The sequence below is a fragment of the Mus caroli genome, unplaced genomic scaffold (assembly GCF_978045245.1).
Source record: "Mus caroli unplaced genomic scaffold, Mus_caroli_1 scaffold_19, whole genome shotgun sequence".
Lineage (NCBI taxonomy): Eukaryota > Metazoa > Chordata > Mammalia > Rodentia > Muridae > Mus > Mus caroli.
Window position 1 is genome coordinate 23,930,481 of NW_028227274.1, and position 24,500 is coordinate 23,954,980.

The 24,500-nt window shown below is 39.9% G+C and overlaps 1 pseudogene; it reads left to right on the plus strand.

The window, feature by feature from the left end:
* The first annotated feature begins 3,070 nt into the window (after window positions 1-3,070).
* On the plus strand, window positions 3,071-4,020 carry LOC110284458 (uncharacterized; annotated as a pseudogene).
* The last annotated feature ends 20,480 nt before the right edge of the window (window positions 4,021-24,500 follow it).

Below are 24,500 nucleotides of genomic sequence, written 5' to 3' on the forward strand. Positions count from 1 at the left end.
AAACATAAGGCAGTGCTTTTATCATGCTTACTTCCAATTGTATTAGCCCTCAGTCATTTGTCCTACTGTATAAAGATCAAGATATTTTTTGTTGGTTTTAGTAGAATGATTTGCACATAAAGATTGAATTGATTGATTCATTTTTACCTTCAGATTTATGACCCGAAGTCTAATAATATTTCAAAATCTTGGCAGGCCATGACTGAGATGTTGAGTTACCTTTCTCCTTGGTCCCCGCAAGTTCAAATAGAGCTGGTTCTTTTCTGTATGAGACTGTGGTCACTCAAACATGGAAGCTGAGGGAGGCCAGAGTTAGGGCGGTCTTCGCCATAAAATTTCATTACATTTTCTTCATAACTTTCCAGTTTGGAAAAGTCACCTTGGCCAGCTGTTCTTCACCAAGGTTTTATTAGGTTTAACTGATTTAAAAGTTTACTGGCCTCAGTATGATATTATAACTTTCAGCAAAAAAATGTCTTCAGAAGGAAACAAGGAAACAGAAAGTGGGTAATAAATTTTTGATGCACTTTTATTTTTATAAAGTTTATTCAAATGTATTATTCTATGTAATCTTTTAGTGCTCTCTGAAAGATCAAAATATATTTTAAACTAAACATGCATGAAAAGTTCAAGGTATCTAATTTTAAAATGCGATTTTCCTCTGCATGGCAACAATGGTTGTCCCTCTAATATATATTCGAAACATCATTATGAGATAAACATTTCATATAATGTTTCCAAATTAACCCACCATATGATAAAGGGCTGAACTGACTAACTCAACATCTGATTGAGAAATTAAAGATAAAAATGTATCTATTCCCTAAAGTTTCAGAGGAAATTGCTGTCAGATTTAGAGACATGACCAGCAGTGATGCTGTGCTCAACAAACAGCCACAGAAAGAGTGGATTACCTATGGAAAACACACATTACCATGTGCAAGTGCACATCCATTGTAACAAGTAAGATGGATGGTTATTTTAAATACAAAAGTACATGAAAATGTACACACATTTTCTCTTCTTTCCCTTTTATTTAATTTTAAAATATATTTATTTACTACTAGTATGTGTATATGTTCAAACACATTTCTTACTACAGTAGTGTAGGTATGAATGTTTGAGGGTAACTTTCATGAAGCTGAAACTCTCTTGCACTATGTGGCATGCAGAAATTGAATTCCAGTAGCTAGGCTTATGTGCTTAGTGCTTTTGTAAACTCAGCCTTCTGGATGACTTTTATCTCCCTTTTATCGACACTCCCTACCTCTAGGGTAAGGGAGAAAAGGTAGAATCAGAGGAACTTTCAGTAGTAGAATATGTGAAAACACTGCTATTATAAGGTGGAGGCACCACGAGAGAACAGAGTCACATTCATTCTCCTTCTAGGGACAGTAATTGAAAGGACTTGCAGCATCCACAGGGCTCTCAGTGTTCTGGACACCTTGCTTTGGGCATGGTACTGCTCATAGTGGACTAAGTCTCTACAAATCATTTAACTATGTCAGTCTCCTACAGACATGCTCACAGGCCATCCCAAACAGATAATCTCTCAGTGGGGCTCTATTCCCAGTTGAGTAAAGATTACATAGGCTTAAGAAAGCTAATCATCAAAGCCAACGATGATTTTAAGAAGAGAAAAAGAAAGGAAGATGCCACAAAGAAAACATCAATGTATAAAGTTCAGAAATGATAGAGTCTTTTGAGGAATTTGAAGTTGCTAGTAGGCAACTTCAAAATCTCTCCTTATATTGCAAGCTTGTACAACCACTCTGGAAATCAGTTCGGCAGTTCCTCAGAAAATTGGACATAATACTACCAGAGGATCCAGCAATACCTCTCCTGGGCATATATCCAGAAGATGTTCCAACCGGTAAGAAGGACACATGCTCCACTAGGTTCATAGCAGCCTTATTTATAATAGCCAGAAGCTGGAAAGAACCCAGATGCCCCTCAACAGAGGAATGGATACAGAAAATGTGGTACATTTACACAATGGAGTACTACTCAGCTATTAAAAGGAATGAATTTATGAAATTCCTAGGCAAATGGATGGACCTGGAGGGCATCATCCTGAGTGAGGTAACACAATCACAAAGGAACACACACAATATGTACTCACTGATAAGTGGATATTAGCCCCAAAACTTAGGATACCCAAGATATAAGATACAATTTGTTAAACGCATGAAACTCAAGAAGAACGAAGATTAAAGTGTGGACACTGTGCCCCTTCTTAGAATTGGGAACAAAACACCAATGGAAAGAGTTACAGAGATAAAGTTTGGAGCTGTGATGAAAGGATGGACCATCCAAAGACTGCCATATCCAGGGATCCATCCCAGAATCAGCTTCCAAACGCTGACACCATTGCATACCCTAGCAAGATTTTGCTGAAAGGACCCAGATAGAGCTGTCTCTTGTGAGACTAGGCCGGGGCCTAGCAAACACAGAAGTGGATGCTCACAGTCAGCTATTAGACGGATCACAGGGCCCCCAATGGAGGAGCTAGAGAAAGTACCCAAGGAGCTAAAGGGATCTACAACCCTATAGGTGGAACAACATTATGAACTAACCAGTACCCCAGAGCTCTTGACTCTAGCTGCATATGTATCAAAAGATGGCCTAGTCGGCCATCACTGGAAAGAGAGGCCCATTGGACTTGCAAACTTTATATGCCCCAGTACAGGGGAACGCCAGGGCCAAAAAGTGGGAGTGGGTGGGTACGGGAGTGTGGGGGGGAGTGTATTGGGGACTTTTTGGAAAGCATTGGAAATGTAAATGAGGAAAATACCTAATAAAAAAATTAATTCTAAAAAAAAAAAAAAAAGAGAGAGAGAGAGAAAGGATTAAAAAAAGAAGTACAATACTTCCTTGAGTTAGATTGAATTTATCCGCCTTGCCCTGCCCCTCCCTTTCTTGAGGGTGTGGCCTGTGGAGGGCATGGAGAAAGCTTCTGGGAGAGCACTGCAGGAAGGGGGAGGGGCTTCCAGGGCTTTATTTAAAGCCAGTCAGCTCTCCTATCAGTACCATTTGCCAGTGAGCTCCACCCAAGGACAGAGGCAGAGGCATGGCCCTGGGAGCAGACCTGAGTGAAACGCTAGTCGAGAAGCCTGAACATAGGAATTTAGAGGTGTCCATGCTGGCTCCTTCCAAGAAAAAGCAGCCCCTAGACAAAAAGGCAGAAGACAAACAGCCCTCTGAGAGTCGGGGTAACAATGGCAGGAGTTCCAAGTTCTCTCCCATGGGCAAAGAGAACATCTGGCCAAGTCGGGAGGCTAAGGTCCCCAGCCAGAAGCGATCTTGGCAAAGCTGGGCTGTCTCCTCCTGCGGACCCCACAAGAGAAGCAGCAAGCTGGAGAAGAGGAAGAACAGACCATCTTGCTCCAGAGAGAGAGGAAGGGACAAGCCGGGGTCCACCCACAAAAGAGATTCCTCGCACACAAAACTGCATGTAAAGGACCGAAGGTCCCAGCCAAGATCTCCTGTGAGGACTCTGAAGCGCAGTCGCTCTGGAGACAGGCAAGGTGTCCCGTACAACTCTGCCAAGAGGCGCAGACAGACTTCTCCTCCAGAAACCAGCTCATTACCAACATTCTCGCTGCTTATGTCCAGAGTCTTCACCAATATGGATGCCTTGCAGGTGACCCTGGACGATCTGCAAGTCCCCGGAGGTGCCTTCCTGCGTGTGCCCTCAAGCAGCACGGAGCCCAGTGTCTCACAGCGGGCCTGGCTCACTTGGCAACTGTCCCATGCAGGAGCCGCACTGCACTGGGCGCTTCACACAGTCAATTCCATCTTGACTGCGTGAGCCAGCCTGCCCAGATACACCTGGCCCCAAGGCTATTCCTTCACTGCTGACCCTAGACCCGTGCCCACCTCCAAGATCCAGGCCAGCCAGCTGGCTCAGAGACCAGGCGACTTGGCATCTCCCAACCCTTCCGTGGATGCGAGAAGCATCCTGGGCTGAGCACAGCAGGCCAGAGAGACCAGAAGGCAGGGTTTGAGTCCAGTGAGCACCAAACCATCTCCAGACTCCGCAGGAACTCAACTTCAGAGCCCAGCGTCTCTCCAGTCAACGACACAGGGGGTGACTGTGAAGAAAACCTGGGAAGCCTCACTCGGGAACTTGGGAAACCTTTCATAGATGTGGACCCTTCTACCTTGCCCTTTAGGAGAAGTGTACCATTTGAGAAACGACCGACTCTTAGAATTCAATCAGCCAGAGGAACTTGGGTATCATACAGACACCCTCCTCCCCTTTTGGACAGGGTCCCTTATGCCAACTGAGGGTTAAACTGCCCATGTATGGCACAGGCCACCACAACACATTGACTAGGAGGTGTCAAACTTCCGCCCTTGTGCATGCTAGCAGTGCAGCTCCCCAGCCGCACAGCCCTTTCTAGGCTCGGGAAAGCCTGTGCTCCGTTCCTTCAGTTTGAACTGCATTCTTTCTTTCTGCAGAGCACTCAAGCACTGCCTAGAACCCAGACTTTACCTCGGGTTAGCAAGCTGCACTAGGAACTCTCCAAACACACCTCACCGTTCAGTAGACTTACTCTCTGACACAGCCAATCCATTTAGTACTCTAAATCTATGACCTGATTTTTATCCACTTTTAATTTCCGTCTTGGTCACAACCTGACTTGTAATGCTTCATCGTGGTTTTCACTATTTTAATAAAGTTTTATTTTTTTCTAAAAAAAAAAAATCTCTCCTTATTAAAAACTTTCACAATAAAAGTAACAGATGAATAAAAATCAGAATTTCTTCAATATCCATTTTATGTATTTACTTTCTGTTCATTTTACCTTTTCATGGCTCTGCTTTGTGGCTCATATGTAGTCTCCCCTCTTTTATACCTACATAAAGCTATGTAAAGGTCATGGATAAGATATTACCTGTCTCTTCCAAATGACTGGGATCAACACTGCTTACAGTCAGTACTTCATGAACTAGACAGTCTGGTGGCTCTTTGCTTGAACATCCACTTAAACTATAAAAGGGTTAGTGAGCAATCCCAGCAGCTTTTAAAAGATGAGTCAGGATACAGTCGTTTGTGTATAATGTATCTCATTCCCTTGGACCAAGGACACTACACCAAATGAAAGGGAGTATCTGGACACGTATGAATGCAGACTATTGTACCTGTCAATGGAATAATTGAAAGTATTTCAGACTTAGCATTCTGGTTCATTCCTAAAAGCCATCAAAACTTAGATTGTACCTGGAGGTATGTTTGGTTACATTTTGTTGCAATAATTTGGTTCCATTTGCTATCTTGAGACTCCTAAATATTCCTTTTTATACAGAGTATCTTAAAATACTGACAAACAGCAGAAAAAAGACAAATCTAAAACCAACAAAAGCAACAACAAAAACAAAACAAAAGAGTAGCAAGTAGCATTAAAACAGGAGTGTGAACATAGCTACTCTGTATTTATATCAACATGAAATGAATGCCATGGTAAGAACATAATGAGTAGTTGATTAAAAGACATGAATTCAAAGGAATTTGCAATCCCTACCAATCAACAGTTTTTAAAAAGCAAGAAGCTTCAAACATAATATGAGCTAAAAAATCTCAAAAAAGGAGAGAGCACAGTGTCCAGTGTGCTGTGAGTTGCTCACTTACTAATACTCGATGGTTTACACTTACCTGTACCTTTTCTTCTAGGCATCATTAAATACGGTAGTGACAGCATTCTGATTTGCACTTATTCTATGCATTGCAGGAATTGATGATCAAATGTGAGTTTATGGTGGTAGTAATAACAGAGATAAGTGAGATGGAGGAAAGAAAAGTCACCTAATATTCATCTATGAGGCAGAGCTTGTATGTCTCCTCATCTGTGAAACAGACTCACTTTAAAATATGTAAGTAGAAAGTTTTACAGGCGTGGGTAAGGTATCCACATGATTATCATATAAATATGGTGGTATTTGATTTCATTAAAATGCAAAGCTCAATTTAATTTATAGCATGATTTGATCTGTGCTGTTTACTAGTGAATAGAACTCAGGGCGACAGATGTAGTTACCAGAGTCTTTTAGTGACAGAGTTACATTAAAACCTGGTCAAACTGAACCTATTGGGGATCATCTTATATCCAGTAGCAATTAAATAAGTGTCTGTGGAAGTCAACAGAGGTAAATTTGGGGAAAATGAGTCAGAGAGATCCACCTAGTATTTATGAAAAGAAAATGTGTTAATGGATTTGCATAAGTCCTATAGCAAATTGATGACAGTCACAGACACCATTCCGACAAACAGTAACTACAGAAATGAAGAAAAAGTGGGTATCCTAGCTTAAGAAGGTAAATAGATACCAGCTACCCTCAACCTTCACCTTGAGTTTAGGCTCAGCTATTTTAAGAAAGGAGGAAAAGGATCTTCTACTTATTGATTGCCTACTATGTGCCAAGATTTGTCTTGGACACTTTCAAACATTTAATTCTCCCAAGAGCTGTCAAATGGGATATTAGTATCATCCAATTATAGACAGGAAAACTGAAGCTCGTGAAGCTTAAATTTTTCACAAAAGGTCATTCAGCTGATAGTTGCAGAGATAGACTTCTGCCTTTGTGCCAGTTTTCCCAATACCAGCATACTTTTGGTTCCTTGCTGCAAGCACCTTGGCCCACAGCCTGTTAATGAAGATGGTGATCCAAATGTCTTAGAGCACAGCTTTCATGTCACTTTGCTGTTCAAGGAAAGGCCAGAGTCATCATGCTAAGAAGTGTACATAAAATGTCTTGAGTAGAACAGAAAAAATGTGGCTGGAGGCTTGGCCTTATGAATGTAGGATGGACGGAGCAGGAAGTTGACTAGTTAGATGTCACATTCTGGGGCAGTCAGCTAGGCACACAGATATCAAAGGTGTAAACAGGTTTCAGATACTTAGTAATATTAAGATAGAATGATGGATATCCTGTAATAGAGACACAAAAGCATAAAACGAGACCCTGGGTGGACATTCTCCATTTTCTGTTTAGTTTGAACAGCTCTGACTCTGAGGCTTAAAGAAGAGAGTAGCAGGCAGAAGTGGAAAGTGATGTCCAGTATGGAGTTAAAGAAAAGTGTAGAAATTGTATTATTATACACAGTTCTATAATAGAACTTTCATACTGACTACTGTATAATACTTTGCTTGACTCTAGAAATGGGACTATGCATCTTTTATAGCACAAATATGTCATTTCTATATGCATAGAAATTCCTAGAAATGATGTGACTTCATTGCTTCCAGTGTCTGTGTGTTTTATCTCTCTATTCTACTGTGACCTGGTATTCCTCTAGGGACTATGCTCTTATTATAGTCTCTAAGATGCACTAATGTGTGGACATTTTCAGGAAGGAATAAGAGATGCTTCCTGGAGGAACTAACTTTTTATAATTGCCATATATTTGAATGCTCTTTTGTCAAGAAGCAAGAGATCAAACAAGGCTCCTTATATCTCCTAACCTCCCCCAAGCCTGTCAAGTAAGTGGATACTTGATCTACACTTGATCCTTAGAGCAATCAGGATTTCTTTTCTTTTTCTCTGTCCTTTTCTTCTTTATCTTGTCTCTTCCTTCTTCCTTTCTTCCTTCTTCCTTCCTTCCTTCCTTCCTTCCTTCCTTCCTTCCTTCCTTCCTTCCTTCCTTCCTTCCTCCCTCCCTCCCTCCCTTCCTTCCTTCTCCTCCTCCTCCTCCTCCTCCTCCTCCTCCTTCCTCTCTCTCTCTCTCTCTCTCTCTCTCTCTCTCTCTCTCTCTCTCTCTCTCTCTCTCTCTCTTTCTCGTTCTCTCTCTCTCAAGTATGAGTATCCTGGAGCTATTTTCTCAGAATGACATTGACATATGTCCCCATAAATAAATTAGCAACCCCTTCTCAGCTGTCGTGTTTGGCATAAACAAGAAGTTCATGTGCCAGTGTGTGGATTAATTCCCACACCCATTCCTCAGGGATAGATCAAGTTTATCAATGTGAGCTCATGCCACAGTCATGGGGAGGCAGGAAGATCCTCTTTTCCTTTAATGCACTTTTTACGATTATATTTTGACTTCACATAGTAGATTTGAGAGACTGGTAACAGAGAAAATAGAAAGGTGGAAGATGAGTAAAACAGAAAAAAGGTTCTAATTCACAAAAAGGAGAAATATGAACCATGCATTGCTTACCCCTTCCCCAAGTCTGCATTCTGTGAGGCAGGTATTTTCTTAACTTCTGTACATATAGCATCCTCAGATACAGCTCTAAATCTTTGAGTGCTGTGAAAAAACAATTCAAAAATTCACTCCGAACCTGAAGTGGGAGGTTCTGGTTAAAAGGAAGGTGCACAAACATATATCTGAAATAGTTCTCAGCTTAGATGCATAAGAAACAAGATAAATAAATTTCATATTAGGACCTGTGTCATTCCAAAAGTATTTTATTATGTGTATGCAGATATCACAATGTCTGAAAAACTTCAGGGCAGATTGCATTTCTAATAAAGGATATCCAACCTGTATTGCAGGCTCTATTTGAAATTTCTGTCACTAGAAGTAAGATCAGAATTAAACATAACCTGGTCTCTTCCAACCAGTTTCCTGGAAAGAGATAGGATTCCATGAAAATTCCTTTATAAATATCTGTGTAATCCAACTACCAAAGTATGAGGAAAAAATCCTGATATAAATAATTAGATAATAAAAAAGAATAGACCTAAGTAAGGTATATATATTCAGGAAGTGTGGATAGAATACTTCAAAGTACCAGATTCTCTGCTGGAACCTACCTGACTCAGAGCTCACATGTAGAACATATTTCTGCCTAGACAACATAATTCTGCTCAGGAAGTCTTGCTTTGCCTAAACAAATAGAGTTACTTGTAACAAAATATAGTCAGTGTACCCATTGATCTATATAATAATTCATAATAAAGGTATTTGCAATAACACATAGAAGAAGTGCCCATTCATCTGTTTCAGTCTATAGAAGGTGTACCATTCTTCTATTTTTTAATATGCTCACTTATTTATCTCCTGTTGTGAGTATTGGGCATATGATAATACACTTGAAGAAGAGTTTTTCTTTATGAAGCATACATGTCCAGAAGCCAGCTTGCTTGCTTTTTCCTTTCCTTTCCTTTCCTTTCCTTTCCTTTCCTTTCCTTTCCTTTCCTTTCCTTTCCTTTCCTTTCCTTTCCTTTCCCTTTCCCCTCTTTTCCCCCTCTTTTCCCCTCTTTTTCCCCTCTTTCCCCTCTTTCCCCTCTTTCCCCTTCCCCCTTCCCCCTTTCCCCATCCCCCTTTTCCCTTTCCCCTTTCCCTTTTCCCCTTTCCCCATTTCCCTTTTCCCGTTTCCCCATTTCCCTTTCCATTTCTTCTTCCCTTCCTTTTCCTTTCCCTTCCCTCCCCCTTTTCCCTTCCCCCTTCCCTTCCCCCTTCCCTTCCCCCTTCCCTTCCCCCTTCCCTTCCCCCTTCCCTTCCCCCTTCCCTTCCCCCTTCCCTTCCCCCTTCCCTTCCCCTTTCCCTTCCCCTTTCCCTTTCCCCTTCCCTTCCCCCTTCCCTTCCCCCTTCCCTTCCCCCTTCCCTTCCCCCTTCCCTTCCCTTCCCCCTTCCCTTCTCCCTTCCCTTCCCCTCCCTTCCCCTCCCTTCCCCTCCCTTCCCCTCCCTTCCCCTCCCTTCCCCTCCCTCCCCCTCCCCTCCCCTCCCCTCCCCTCCCCTCCCCTCCCTTCCTTCTTTCTTTTCCTCTCTCTCTCTGTCTCTCTCTGTTTCTGTCTTTCTCCCTCTCTGTGTCTCTGTCTCTGTCTCTGTCTATTTTTCTTTTTGTCAGGGTCATTAATAGTGAACACATTTGCCCAAAATAATGAAAGCAAGGCTTTTGTTTTATGTTAAAGTTAATGTGGAATCAACATGTCTTTGAAATAGACAATTTCCACAGTCTCTAAATCTGTTCTCAACTTGAATTCACATCTCAGTCATGAGTTTTTGTTTATTGAATCAGTGTTAGATCTTTAAGGACTGCATAGTATTTGCATAGTATGCAAAATGCCAGCCTCTCATGGCTAGGTTAATTACACAAAATGTATGTTGGTTGGTGAATACGTAATATCCATATGCTTGAGAGGTTGAATACATGTATTGTGGCTGAATTCGAGGCTAGTTGGGCTTTTGAGGTCAGTCAGGAGGTATATGTAATGAGGGCATCATAGTGTTAATGTATGTATACAAAAGATCATGACAGAATTTCAGTATTTAAGGAGAGGGACTTGTGAAATATCATCCTTATAGAGGATAAATTAACAGTGGATGGATGCTGAAGCAGGGAGAGTCAATGTTCTTCTGGGATGAGGTCCCTTGTAAGTTGCCCATACTCTGCTGGATGGCCCTACATTCAAGCACATACTGGTGGCCCCAAATTAATTCAGTGGCTAAATTTTTTTTTTTTTTTTTTTTTTTGGTTTTTCGAGACAGAGTTTCTCTGTATAGCCCTGGCTGTCCTGGAACTCACTCTGTAGACCAGGCAGGCCTCGAACTCAGAAATCCGCCTGCCTCTGCTGGGATTAAAGGCGTGCGCCACCACGCCCGGCTTCAGTGGCTAAATTTTAAAAGGAGCACATTAAATAGGGAGTGTGTGGTGGAAGGTAGGCATCGCATAAGAAGCATTGAAAGGAACAGAGTGGGGGACAGATTTGATCAAAATACATTTATATATCATGAAATTCTCAAACAAGAAATAAAAATACATATTTATATAAAGTCCCAAGGTATACACACATTTAATTATAATTAAATAATGTATTAAATATTAAGTAAACACAGTGATTATATTCAGTATTAAGTAAAGTAAAATGTTAAGTTTGCAGACTCATTGGATGTATTTCAATTGTACACAGCTCTGTGGCGCTAATAGGAATGATACTAATCCCCAAAGAACAAACAATAGCAGCACACAGACACAGATACACACATAAACACAAACACCACACACACACACACAAACACACACACACACACAGAGAGAGAGAGAGAGAGAGAGAGAGAGAGAGAGAGAGAGAGAGAGAGAGAGAGAGAAAGAGAGACAGAGACAGAGACAGACAGACAGACAGACAGACAGAGAGAAGATGGATTAGAGAGGGAGAGAGAGGACTCCCTGTGCTAAGTGACAACTTCTGTTGTTTCTGTGATGTTGTCTTTTGGATGTTTCATTGCAGAATTCAGATACAGTCTCTTGTTTTGAAATTCTTTATTGCTTTCACAGTACATAAATTACATATCATTACTATGCAAAGCCAGAAGTTTAAGTTTTGTTGAGCTCCTCCTCCACCCATCCTGTACCAGAATGGAAGGTGTGGATCATGCATGCACCTTTTTTATTTCAAATGCTTGGTGCTGTGTCTTCAGTGGGAGGAGCTCACTACATGTTTGTGGTTTTTATAAGGAGGGTAATTTCTTCTATTCAGCTGCACTATAGCAGACTGTGAGTTGTGTCTCTAAGCAGCAGAGGGGAATTATTCTACAGTGAAGCCTCAAGGGACAGATCATAAGTTTGGTCTTCACCACATTGAGTTTGATCCCAAAGGCTATTTCTGCACATCCAGCCATCTGGAGATATTGTGGGTGCCAGGCATCTCGCCTGTGTAGTGATATGTCTCATATCTTGGTATTTAAATGCTGCCTTGGCATGGGACACTGGTGTCCATAGTCAGCTGCCTGCATCAGAAAGTAAGTTCTGACTCCAAGTCTTTGCCTGTAAACTTCCTTTCCTCAGTTGAACTCCAGTGCCCCTGGGCTCTGCTCCTCATTCCCATCCACAGTCACAAGTCTCTCATGACTGCGATCACAGGAGCCTTTTAAGAGTGAGCGGGTATTAGAATTCCAAGGGATGATTCATATCCAACCTTATGCACATGAATCTGAGCAAGGACCTGTACTCTGGAAGAATATGCCTGCTCTGGAAGACTGCTTAAGTAGAATAGGCTTCAGCTTGGATATGGATACAGATGTCCAACGGGACAACATTGCATCTATTTAATACTTCATAGGGCAAGGCTGTCTTCTTTTTGGCACTGCACCTTCCTACAGCCCAAGTCCATTTCCTCAGGTGTCTTCTAAGTTTGTATTTGCATCCAAAGACTGTAGTCTTTTGCCCACATTGCTGGATGTGGAAACCCGAATGAAAAATCTGATGTAATTAGTCAAAATGTATTACTTTACCTCCAAGACTTAGGCCTTCAGTTACATTCAGCAGAGTAAATAATTAGTATTTGCAAATAATTATTCTGAAGACAGAAGAGCTTAAATAATGTGTGTGTGTGTGTATGTGTGTATGTGTGTGTGTGTGTGTGTGTGTGTAGTGAAACTCCAGGGAGGGATTTGAAATGACATCAGAAGAGAAAGCATTAAGGGAATGTAAAGAACCTAGAAAAAGATGCCTGCCTGCATAGTGGTCTTTGGTGTTCTCCTTTCGCTAATTATCAAGAGTACTGAGTACTTAGAATGCATAGTAATGTAAGTCTTAATAATGTGAAAAGACATTACTGCCCTGCCCTTGAGATACACTTATAATTTCAATTTAGAGTGGGTTCTGAAACAATAATTAAATTTTAGTGCAATATATATAAATATACAGGCAATAATGATAACAAAGTCCAAGGGGAACAAAAAGACCCTTCCATGCAAATACTATCACAATTGCACTGTTATTGGCTTTTGTAGGAAATAAATGTAAAGCGGAGATTAGTATGCTACTTAATAGAAGGTGAAAAAAAAAACAAAACAAAGAAATACATGAGGATTGGAAAGTTCAATATTGGCTTAAGGCACACTGATCAATCACTGGGGAACAAGCAGAGAATCAGTAGAAATGGTATTGGAGATATTGCGGATTTTTTTTTTCTCCTAGAATGAAGAGGTGCCTTTCAAAAGATACTAAAACTTACCCTGCCTCACTGACCTTTGGCCAGATGTTTTCATTCTTGCTCTGATTTTTAGTATTATCTAACATTCTTTCCTACATCAACTATGCAATGGCTATTTGATTTTTAATTTTCTTTCATTTTTATTGAGATTAGAAAATGATTATATCATTTCCTTTTCTCCTTTCCTACCTCAAAGCCCTTCTTTTGCTTGCTCTTTTATGAACTGTAGTTGTCAACACATCCCAATGGATAATCACCTGAGAAGGGAGTCTCAGGGAAGGATTATGAAAATTAGGTTGGCTCTTGGCATATCTGGGAGTTAGTTTAGTAATTGGATCAACTGAGGTGGGGAAACCCACCCTGATTGTGGGCTGGGCCAATTACAGGATTGAACTCTAGTCTGAGTCAAAAGCAGAGAGGTATTTGTGTACTACCATACTTGGATTAATTTATTCGTCTCTGCTCTTTGCTCCAGATGTACCTAGATGCTTCAAGTTTTTAATGCTTTGATTTGCTTGCAATGATGGACTTTATTGTGGGTAGAAATGTAAGCCAGGTAAACCCTCTCGCCATTGAGTTGCTTTATTAGGATATTGTTTCCCAACAAAAGGAAAGAAAACCAAGATACACTGTAATTCCAGGTTCTATCTGAAAGCCATGCCTCCTGGGAATCTTACACCTATGCAGTTAATAACCATGCATATACCACGTAATGTTCCAAGCACATGTCTGGTTAGGTACAATGGTCTGCTATGCTTTGTATATCACTTCTCTCTGTGACTTTGGAGATACTGTTAATGTGTAAACTCCTTCAGGTCAAAACTTGAAGCATCTTAATTGTTTCAAAATTTTTGCCAGAGTTTATGGTTGGGAGAATTCTGTTGACTTACCCAAAGGAAAGACAGTTGGTGGGGGAAAGATATGGCCTCAGCCATGAAGTAGGTGAAATAAAAGTCCAGTAACTTTGAAAAAGAAGCTACTCTTAAAGTTCACTCCATCGTTTCTATCATTCAACTTCTGCTCTAGACTTGCTGAAGAAATGGGATGTGTGCTGGGAAATGCATCATTTCTCTCTAGAGTCACTTGTGAAAACAAATCTGAAGATATCCAGAGGCATTTGAAGACCATTTTCCTCAGACTCCAGAGTCTAGTTTTGTGAACTCAAAGTTTGTAGGATAAGTAACAGCTTTGGCAGAAGATGCCTAGGCTTTCAAAAATATGACTATTTATTCAACATGTATTGAGATTCTACCAGGGGAGGGTGCTGAGATCGATGCCATGGAGAGTGTGAAGAAGCACACCAAGAGTTTAGAATCTCAGAAATTGGTAAACACTCTGCCACTACTCCAACTGTTCCCAGCACACCATTTTTCCCCATTAGTTACTACTGCCTATGAAATTTCCTGTGTCTATTTCCAGATTGCAGCTGTTTGTTGTAGAGAGCATCTTTTCTGACTCACTTTATACTATCATATATGAAAAGGTACTCTATAAGATTTCATTGAATATAATTGCCAGATTTTGGAGGCCTTACTCCAGTAATTTCTCATAGAAGATAAGACAATCAAGCTTCATGTAAGAGCTGTATACTAGGACCTCCAATATCAATGAATGTCCAGGAATTTGGAGCATGAACATAGTGATAGAACTCCAGAACATAAGGGACATATACTCATATGACATTCTTGGTGTGAATTATATACAATCACTTTAAACTGAGTAAGGAACTTCCAAAGCATTGCTATCTGGAAGTTGGGGTTAGAATCATTTTGTTTTCTTTTGAAGTCAATAAAAAGATACCATGGAGAGTATCATTTTGTGAGAACAAGGTAAAAGGGGTTCTCTCTGTCTCTCTCTGTATCTGTCTCTCCTTCTCTCTGTGTATGTGGGGGTGGGTGGGTGTCTGATTGTGCATATTTGCTCCAAGCACTAAGCATGACTAACATTCTCTATTTATGAGGACAGAGATTAAGTCTACTGGGTTCTCAGTCTCAAAGAAAGCTAGAGGTGCTGAAATCTGGTGGCCAACAGAAGTCAGAACTCAGCCTGCCCACTTTATCTTCAGCAAAGCTCTTCTCTGAGTCATCTAGCATAGAAAGGTGTTCTAATCCTCGTTCTTTCCAACAGTTGGTTTTGTTCTCTGACATTTTTCTTCTTGCATGGGATTTTATAAAGCATGCACTTTCACAAGTGAAAACTGATTTTGTCCAAACAGATGCTTGTTTCTATATTTTACATCCTGGAAAAAATATGAGTATGATTGGGTTGAGGAGGGGGCTCTCTGGGAATGGGAAGTAAAATCCATGCAGACGCTTGTGGAGGCGCAGCTCGGGCTAAAATTGGAAGCCAACTGAGAGCTGCAAGCAGTAGGAATGGGGTCTCCAAGAAAATTTGTTTTATAATAAAATGCTCATTGAAAATATTCTGACAAGAGGGCCCTAACAAATTTCTCACATATCTCAGACTAGATGACAAAACAGCTTTTCTCCTAAGTTTCTGTAAGAATTCATGATAAACTAGATTTAGACATGTTATTTTAAATCAGTCGAACAATCAGATCCTTCAGGCTAATCCCTCAATCAGCAGTCATCTCTTGAGCACCAATTTTGTCCTGATAACCAGTGAGCTTGAAGAGGACTCAGAAGATAAACAAACAAATAAGCAGATAAACAAAAATAGTTCTGAGGGTGTCCTGGAGGTGATGAGAAAATGCCCAGGAAGTGTTTAGTCCAGAGGAAAAAAAATCATCAAATCACAAAGAAAGAGATTGTGGAGGTGACAATGTGTCCATGTCCCTACCATTTGAGATGATTTTTTTCCTCTGAGGGCCACAACTCACCTGATGCTTTGAGGTATAAGCCAGCACAGCTTTCCTCTCTGAATTTTAACCCTTCGTTTGGATTGTAATCTCATTTTATGGTGCTGTTAAAAAAAAAAAAAGAACAAAATCTGCACAGCTTATAAACCTCAGATAGCTGACCTCATGTTTCCAGGCTTGGTTTGTCAAGAAATAGACAAACTCAGGATGTAGGACTGGAGATTAGCAGGACCTCAACCCTGTTGTACCAGTGGCTCAGATCACACACACACACACACACACACACACACACACACACAGAGAGAGAGAGAGAGAGAGAGAGAGAGAGAGTCAGGGGTTCTCCCAGTAACTGTGGACTAAATGCCTGAGTACTCACATCTACATGTTAAAGGCAGTGTGATGTTCTCAGGATGTGTGGTTTCTATAAGGTACACAGGAAGAGAATGAGTGCTTCTATAAGGAGAGGTTTCTGATCAATGCTTCTTTCTTTCTACCGTAGATGATCTGAGTAAAAGACACTGTCAATCAGAACATAAGGCCTAAAGCCTGGCATGGTGGCACATGCCTTTAATCGAAGCACTTGGGAGGCAGAGGCAGGCGGATCTCTGAGTTCAAGGCCAGCCTGGTCTACAGAGTGAGTTCCAGGATGGCCAGGGCTACACAGAGAAACCCTGCCTCAAAAAAAAAAAAAAGAGAAGAGAAGAGAAGAGAAAAGAGAAGAGAAGAGAAGAGAAGAGAAGAGAAGAAAAGAAAAGAAAAAAAAGAAAAGAAAAGAGAAAAGAAAAGAAAAGAAAAGAAAAGAAAAGAAAAGAAAAGAAAAGAAAAGAAAAGAAAAGAAAAGAAAAGAAAAGAAGAAGGCCTTACTAGACTCTGAGTTTACCTGTTTCTTGATCTTGGAATGAGGTCAAATGTTCGAGGGTGTAGAAACATACTTCATGTCCCTCCTGGTGAACCAGGCTGTGAGAACTATGCATGCTCTGTTCTCAGCATCCAGAGTATCTGAGGATAGATTTAATAGTCACAGCTATAGTAGCTAGATTGGCCAATGAAATGATGGGAAAGGAAAGGGTCTAACCATTCCCCATAACTCTGAGGGTAAATGTCATATATTTCTAATTATGTAAATTGCACAGTCCATAAAGCATCCTAGTGACTATGAAATCCAAACAATGCAGATGAGCTTTGCAAGAGGAGAAGAGTGTGCCAGATAACACCCCGATCTGCTACTACTCAACAGCTCTGCAGCTGGCTAAAGTTTCTAGACTCCTGGGCTGATCTAGACCTTGGAACATCAGCCTTCATGCCTCCCCTACTTTATTTTTAGCATACAAGAGAGATGTCTCTGCATGTACTTCAGGGCCCTCACTGTGCACATGGGATTTAGCACCACCCAGGTATAGTGGGAATGACTCCTTCTGAGGTTTGTCTGCTGATGAAAACTGATCCTGTCAAAGCTCACTGCTAAGAGACTCTGCGCTCCTTTTCACCAAAGATAATTACACATTTTATAGTTCAATTAAAACATTACATTTTTATTTTCCATGCAAAGGCAGTTCTACCAAATTTAACAACAACACAGTTATTCCAAAGTTGTCAGGAGTTGGGAAATTATACCATCATAGGTCCGTTCTTTCTGTATACCTTCACCCTTTGTGTTAAATAGATGGGTCTCATGCAGTGTGGAAAGGAGAATACTTTTCACAGAAGATACCAAAAAGAATTCAATATCTATTAAAGACCTTTGAGTCATGTACAATAAGCTTCAACTGTGAAAGGAAGAAACTTAAGGCCCAAGATCCATGCTTTATCCCAAGTTACATTGTTTTTTGAAGAACTCAATTATAATAACTGTTTTTATTGCTTGCTTTCATGTCTTAAGAAGGGTCTCATACACCCCAAGCTGTCAGAATTGCTGTGTAGTTGAGACTGAACTTAATTGAGTTTATGCATGTATATATGCATGCAGTTTGCCATAGAGGTCTTGGATACAGAGGATTGCAGTTACAAGTGAGAGTGACTCTATTTTCCCAGTCCTGAGATTATAGGTCCTGAGATTAAACCACACTGCTTGGGATTGAACCAGGGCCATCATAGGCCAATGTAGGGTATCAATTCAGCTCTTTCTTGAGACCTTTTACTCAGTGTAGTCTGCCTCCCCAGTTTCAGTTTGAGCAGCGCAAGTGGAGAAGCAAAGGAGTAACTGAACAAAGAATAACTGAACCTAGCTCATGCAGTGTCCTGTGAGTGCAAGGTATTCTATGGAAACTGATTTCCTAACTGTCTGACTTGAACGTAGTCCATTCTATCTACAAGCAATTTACATGACCTTAACTCTAGTTTCCTCTCCTGTAAGAACAGAATGGATGCTTAACTCTTGAAGAAATCCTTGCTCCCACTATCTTTCTGGGATGCATCAGTTTAAGAGCCTAACCTCTGCCAAATGCTCCTTTAATCATGTTGCAACAAGGGAGATATAGGCACCATTGCCTTAGAGAAGGTTCTTGCATTTAACTACAGTTAGATACTTTCTCCCCTCTTTCTTTATTCCAGAAGCTTTTGAGCTGAAAAGATAGGAAGAAGGACAAGGACCACACCATCACATAAACAGAACACTGCAGAGTGAATGTCAGAGCTCTCTCTGTCTAGCACAGCAGCAATAAACCTTCTTCCCTCCTTGTCAGTTGCCCTGCCTGGGGACTTAGGCTTCTCTAGCAGTCCTGAAGCCAGTTTTGTCCATTCTGGCTTCATTAAGCATGTTAAGTGAGATGTTCTGCCATGTTGCTAGAGTCTGTCACATTGATAGTTTACAACAGCATCATCTCTTCCTGTTGGCCTGGTGCTCCTTTCCACGCTTTGATTTATTACCTTGCTCTTCTGTTCCCACACGACCCTTTCATCACTGTCGCACATGGGCCTGTTGATGAGATATGCTTGGTGGTGGCTGGAGGGAGAGGAGAGATCAGTGCAAGCCAAGAAATGAGGGAGTTGGCAACTGGCTTTTTCTTTTTCTAAAGCTGGTCTTTGTTTTTACTTGGAAGATCCTAAATGAGACTGTCTTATTCTGTGCATACACTTGTGAATTTTGTCAGTTTTGGTGTTTATAAACAAAGTAGCCAGTAGGAAAGACTGGCTTTAGACTCCTGAACAGCCTGAACCAACCCTTAAGAGGGAATGATAGACATGTGCCAAAACACCCAGAGAAATATGTGATGGAGCAAGGTATTTAAAGAGTAACATTTATGCATAGAGCCCCAAAATCAGTCAACTGAAGTCCAAGCAGTCAAAACTGCTCAGGTACAGAGCTCCAGACTTTTTAAGGGCTTCACATGTGGCTTGTATCAGGAAAACCAATATTAAAAGCATAAACACCTCTGTGTGGACCAGTTTCTACTGCTAGTAGAGCCTTTCTGAGGACATCCATGTCAGGGTCCTGTCTGAATGCACAATATGGCCTCAGTAGTTTCAGGATTTGATGTGCATGCATGGGATGGATCCCAAGTTTGGCCTGTCACTGGGTGGCCTTCGTTCAGTCTCTGCTCCATATTTGCCCCTGCATTTCCTTTAAACATGATCAATTCTAGGTTAAAAATTTCGAAGATGGGTGGATAGTCACCTGCCTTAATTGTGGTTCATGCCTATCTAGTGGAGGTGATCTCTTCCAATTCCATCTCCCCACTGTTGGGCATTTTGGCTAATATCATCTACATTGATTCCTGGTAGCCTCTCACTTCCCAGTTCTCTGGGACTTTCTAGAGATTCCTTGGCCTCCTAACCCCAAGTGCTGCATATTTTAATTAATTCTCCTGGCCCTCTTGGGGTCCCTCCTGTCTCTGCTCTTACCTGATACTTCCCCTCCTTTTCTTCTCCCCCTTCCCTCTCCCACCTAGATTCTTCCCTCCTTCTGCCTCCTTTGATTATTTTGTTCCCTTTCTAAGTGTTTTTCAGGTATCCACACTTGGACCTTTTATTTTGTTCAGCTTCTTTGAGTTTGATCATGTGTATTTTGAACGTTTTGGCTAATATTCACTTACTAGTGAGTACATACCATGTATGTCCTCTTGGGTATAAGTTACCTCACAATATGTTCTTTTTGGTATAAGTATTCTCACAGTAGTCACAAATAATATAAACTATCTTGGTATAACACTAACAAAACAAGTGAAAGATCTGTATGATAAGAACTTCTAGTTTCTGAAGAAAGAAATTTCAGAAGACCTAAAAAGATGAAAAGGTCTCCCATGCTCATGGATTGGTAGGATTAACATAGGAAAAACGATCATCTTACCAAAAGAAATCTATGGATTCCATGCAATCCTCATCAAAATTCCAGCACAATTATTCACGGACATGGAAAAAGCCATTCTCAACTTCATATGGAAAAACAAAAACACAGGATCATGAAAACAAAAACCCAGGATAGCAAAACAATCCTCAACAATAAAAGAGCTGGGGAAATTACCATTCCTCACTTCAAACTGTACTACAGAGCAATAAAAAACACACGATATTGTTAGAGAGACATGTCAACCAATGGAACAGAATTGAAGACCCAGAAATAAGCCCACACATCTATGAACACTTGGTCTTTCACAGAGAATCGAAAACAATACAGTGAAAAAAGGAAGCATCTTCTACAAATAGTGCTGGTTTAACTAGTGGTTCGAATGTAGAATGCAAGTTGATCCATATTTATCTCTTTTGTATAAAGCTCAAGTTCAAGTGTATCAAAGACCTCTATCTATAACATAATATACTGAATCTAATAGAAAAGAAAGTGTGAAATAGCCTCGAACACATTGGCACAGAGGAAAATTTCCTGAACAGGACACCAGTGACTCAGGCTCTAAGATCAACAATTGATAACTGGAACCTCAGGAAACTGAAAGCTTCTGAAAGGGAACAGATATTATCAATAAAACAAAATGGCAACTTACAGATTTGGAAAAGATGTTCACTAACCCTATGTCAGATAGAGAGCTAATGTCCAAAATAAATAAAGAATTCAAGAACTTAGACTCCAAAAAAACCAAATAACCCAATTAAAAGGGTGCAGAGATTAATGGAAAATTCTCAATAGAAGAATCTCAAATGGCTAAGAAGCACTTAAAGAAATGTCCAATATCCTTAATCATCAAGGAAATGTAAATCAAATCAACCCTGAGATTCCACCTTACACCAATCAGAATGGTTAATATCAAAAATCTCAAGTGACAGTACGTGCTGGCAAAGATGGAGAAAAAGGGGAACAATCCTCCATCACAGGTGGGATTGCAAACTTGTACAACCACTTTGGAAATTATTCCGGCAGTTCCTCAGAAAATTGGAACTAGTTCTACTTTATCTTTAAGCAGTACTCAATGTATTAGGTTTCACCTAGATACTTCATCATAGCTGTCTTTAGCGTCCATATGTCATATTATTTATAATAATGATGTAGTATGAGTTAGAGATGAGGCCCTGTGTGTCAACAGAAGCATAGGTGGTGGGCAGAGGTTCTAGAGATGCCCAGGTCCTGAGAGTCACAGAGGAAGAGAGCCTGATCTGCATGATGTTATTGTTCAGGGCCGCTTTATTTTTATGGTAGTGACAGACAGTGTGTTGGCAGTGGCAAACTGCTCCTTTTATTCTTATGTTTTCTAGTCTCACTTAATTGTGGCTATTTGCAGCCAGAAGTTTTGTAGCCAGTTTTCATCCATAGTATAAAACCATCCAATTTTTGCAAACTCTTTGCTCATAGGTAGCTTCAAAGGACTGTGAAAGAACTTGTGGCAATATCATAGGTGAAGCACTGGTAGACAAGAGCTTATTTGGTTCCTTAGCCCTTCCTTATTCCTAGGAACATGATTCCAGGGTATAATGTGAAGAACTGCAGGTATATAATAGTTTTTATTCTACTATATCAAAAATCATTGTGTGCCCAAGAATGTAGACACAAGGAGCTATTTGAATCTCAATTCATCTTCTGTAACTTTTCTATCTATGCCAGGAAATTTTATTCATCATTTTCTTTTGAAGAAGCTATTGTTCTGTGGTATGTAAACCAGTGAATGTTTTCCCAGTCTGTTGTCAATATGCCTTGAGTCTTTGTGAAATATTCATGTTATTGCCACCAACTCCAAACCTTCTCAATCACAATCTGGGCCACAAGGGAAAAGGGATGAGCTGCATGTTTTTAAAAGGCCTCTGTATTGTTCTGATACATACTCAGGATAGGGAGCCCAAGGCAGAGACTGTATTTCTCAGCTAAGTATAGACTTGATCCAACAGGAGAAAAAAAACTAAGAATATACTAATATTCAGCTGTGTTCTTGTACCTTCTGGGTTTATTTTCCTATTACATGACATAGGTAGCAGTTGTTTTGAACAGTTTTTACCTGTTTTCTCCTTGTTCTCTGTTCTAACAAGATAATGCCTCTTTGCTTTCAGGATCCAGCTTTCTTACTGTTTAATGGATATCACACATGGTATAAATCCAAGTAGTCCTAATGTTTACTGTACTGCACACCTCGCCCATTCCTCTTGGTCTAGCTCCAATCCTTTGTGACTCTCCAGTGCAGCCAAATTCAATCTTTTCCCAGAATCCTATAGATATCACACTTGATAGAGACCCAAGTAGGCTACTTCTAATTTGATCTTCCTAAAGTACTGCTAAACCTACCAAAGCTGTTGACCTTATCCCATCCCACCTGCAATCTCTAGGGTCTCAACAGCCATTCCTGCAGTGGACCTAGGGTCTCCCTTGTTTGCCCTCTGTCCTTGTCACCAATTCTCTTCAGCTGGTCTCCTTTCATACTTCTATGTTTTTCTTAAATGAATATCAGGAATAAGTCACTGGACTACAGAGGAGAAAAGCTGTATATTAAGTTTTATGACTAAGTGTCTCTTATTTTCAACTGTATCTGAGAGTTCAGTTTCTTAAATGTGTTCATTGAAAATATTTAGAGACTCTTATGATTTTTATGTGCTTCTGTGGAAAAACTCATATGAATAATGATATTGCGCACTTTCACTTACTTAGTGTCTATTATCATATCTTCTTGGTGAAGTCGTTGTTTTATCCATTTAATGGAATTCTGGATTATTTTTGTTGTTTTTAGTTGATTTGTTGGTTGGGTTCTTTTTAACTTTAGGTGTATTTGTGAATACTATAATATACTTTAAAATTTTTTTAAGGAAGCACAAAAATCTACTGAATCGATCAGAAACTGTTGTGTTTACAGTGAATAGAGATTTTTATTTCAATTTTCTTTTACCATTTACTTACTTACTTACTTACTTACTCACTCACTTACTTAGCTTTTTCTAAGCAAGACCTTACCTGTAAAGTCCACACTGTCTTAAAACTCATTAGCTAAGACTGATTTTGAACACATAGCAATTTTCCTGTCTCATCTTTCTGATATGTGGTATTACAGGAGGGTAGCAAGGCTAGGTTTGACCTCATGACCATTCTCCTTCCTTGTCCTCCTAAGTGCTGGTGGTACAAGTGTGCATCTGGCTTTGGGCATTTTTTATTTCAAAATAGTAATTTGATGTTTCATATTTTAATCTAAATCTGCTTTTTAGTAGGATGAAAAATAGTGTAAAATCACCACAGGAAATTAGTCAACCAAAATACAAATAAAACAGAATAAAAGAATCACAAGTTTCAAATGTTAAAAGTTAACACTAACCCTGGTCTATCACTTATTAAATTATTTCATAAGGTCAGAGAGCATTCTTATTAAAAATCAAAGACTTTAATTATGAGTCCCATGTAATATAGTAATGGTGTGGTTGCATCATTATCTACTGATCAAGTTGATAATGATAGAAAAAGATGCATGTGAAGTCCAGCACTGCTTCCATAGATGTATATGCTATGTTCATGTCACATCAAATACAGTGTGCAGAGGCAAAGTGTGCTACGACAGCAGAACTTCTGTTTGCCAAAGTGACATAATAATTCTAAATTTGTGTGCACCTGATTCTATATATTTAAAATATATGAAGTAAAAATTTACAGAACTGTGAAGTAAGATGAATAAATCTACCATAAAAATGTAAAAGTGAATATATTAACCACCATAGATCAAGCAGCAGAAAACTGAGCAGAGCAGATAGAGTCAATATAAACGACCCTGCTCACAGCTTGACTGAATGTATGCGTAAACAGCATTCAGCCTAGCAAATGGAGAGCACAGGTTTTCTTTTTCAAGGGTGCATAGACCTACTTTAAAAATGAGCTCAGCCTAGGCCTTAATACATATCTCAGAACATAGTAAAATAATTTAGCATATTCAGTAATTACATTATAGATGGTTAAAAATGACTTATGAGTCAAGTAAAAGCTCAGACAAGAAAATAGGGTTCTGTACAAAGATATTAAAGTAAATTTCTTGTGATTAAGATGTCCCAAGTAGAAAGTATAATGGATATTTAAAATATTTAGAGACAACAATAACAGAAATCTGTCTCAAAAATTGGAGAGAATCTATGAAAAATGTATTCTTAAATACATAGCTATTCAAGGGTAAAGATAAATAATATTAAAATTAGAAAACTGACTATAAGTACACAACAAAAGTAATTTTTTCTTCCTTTTCTTTGCCCATTAGCCTCCTCTTCCTCCTACTTCCTACCAGTGTCTCACTGCAGACTTGGAAAGCAGTTGATACCCTCAATTTATGGCAGTTCTCTTGCTACAACCTCCAAACACTTGGATTACAGGTGTGCATCACCAAGCCTATCTTGGGAATTCTTTCAAAAATAGATAATAGCATCTGGACATGTTAGGACTTTTCTTTGATTCTAGCAC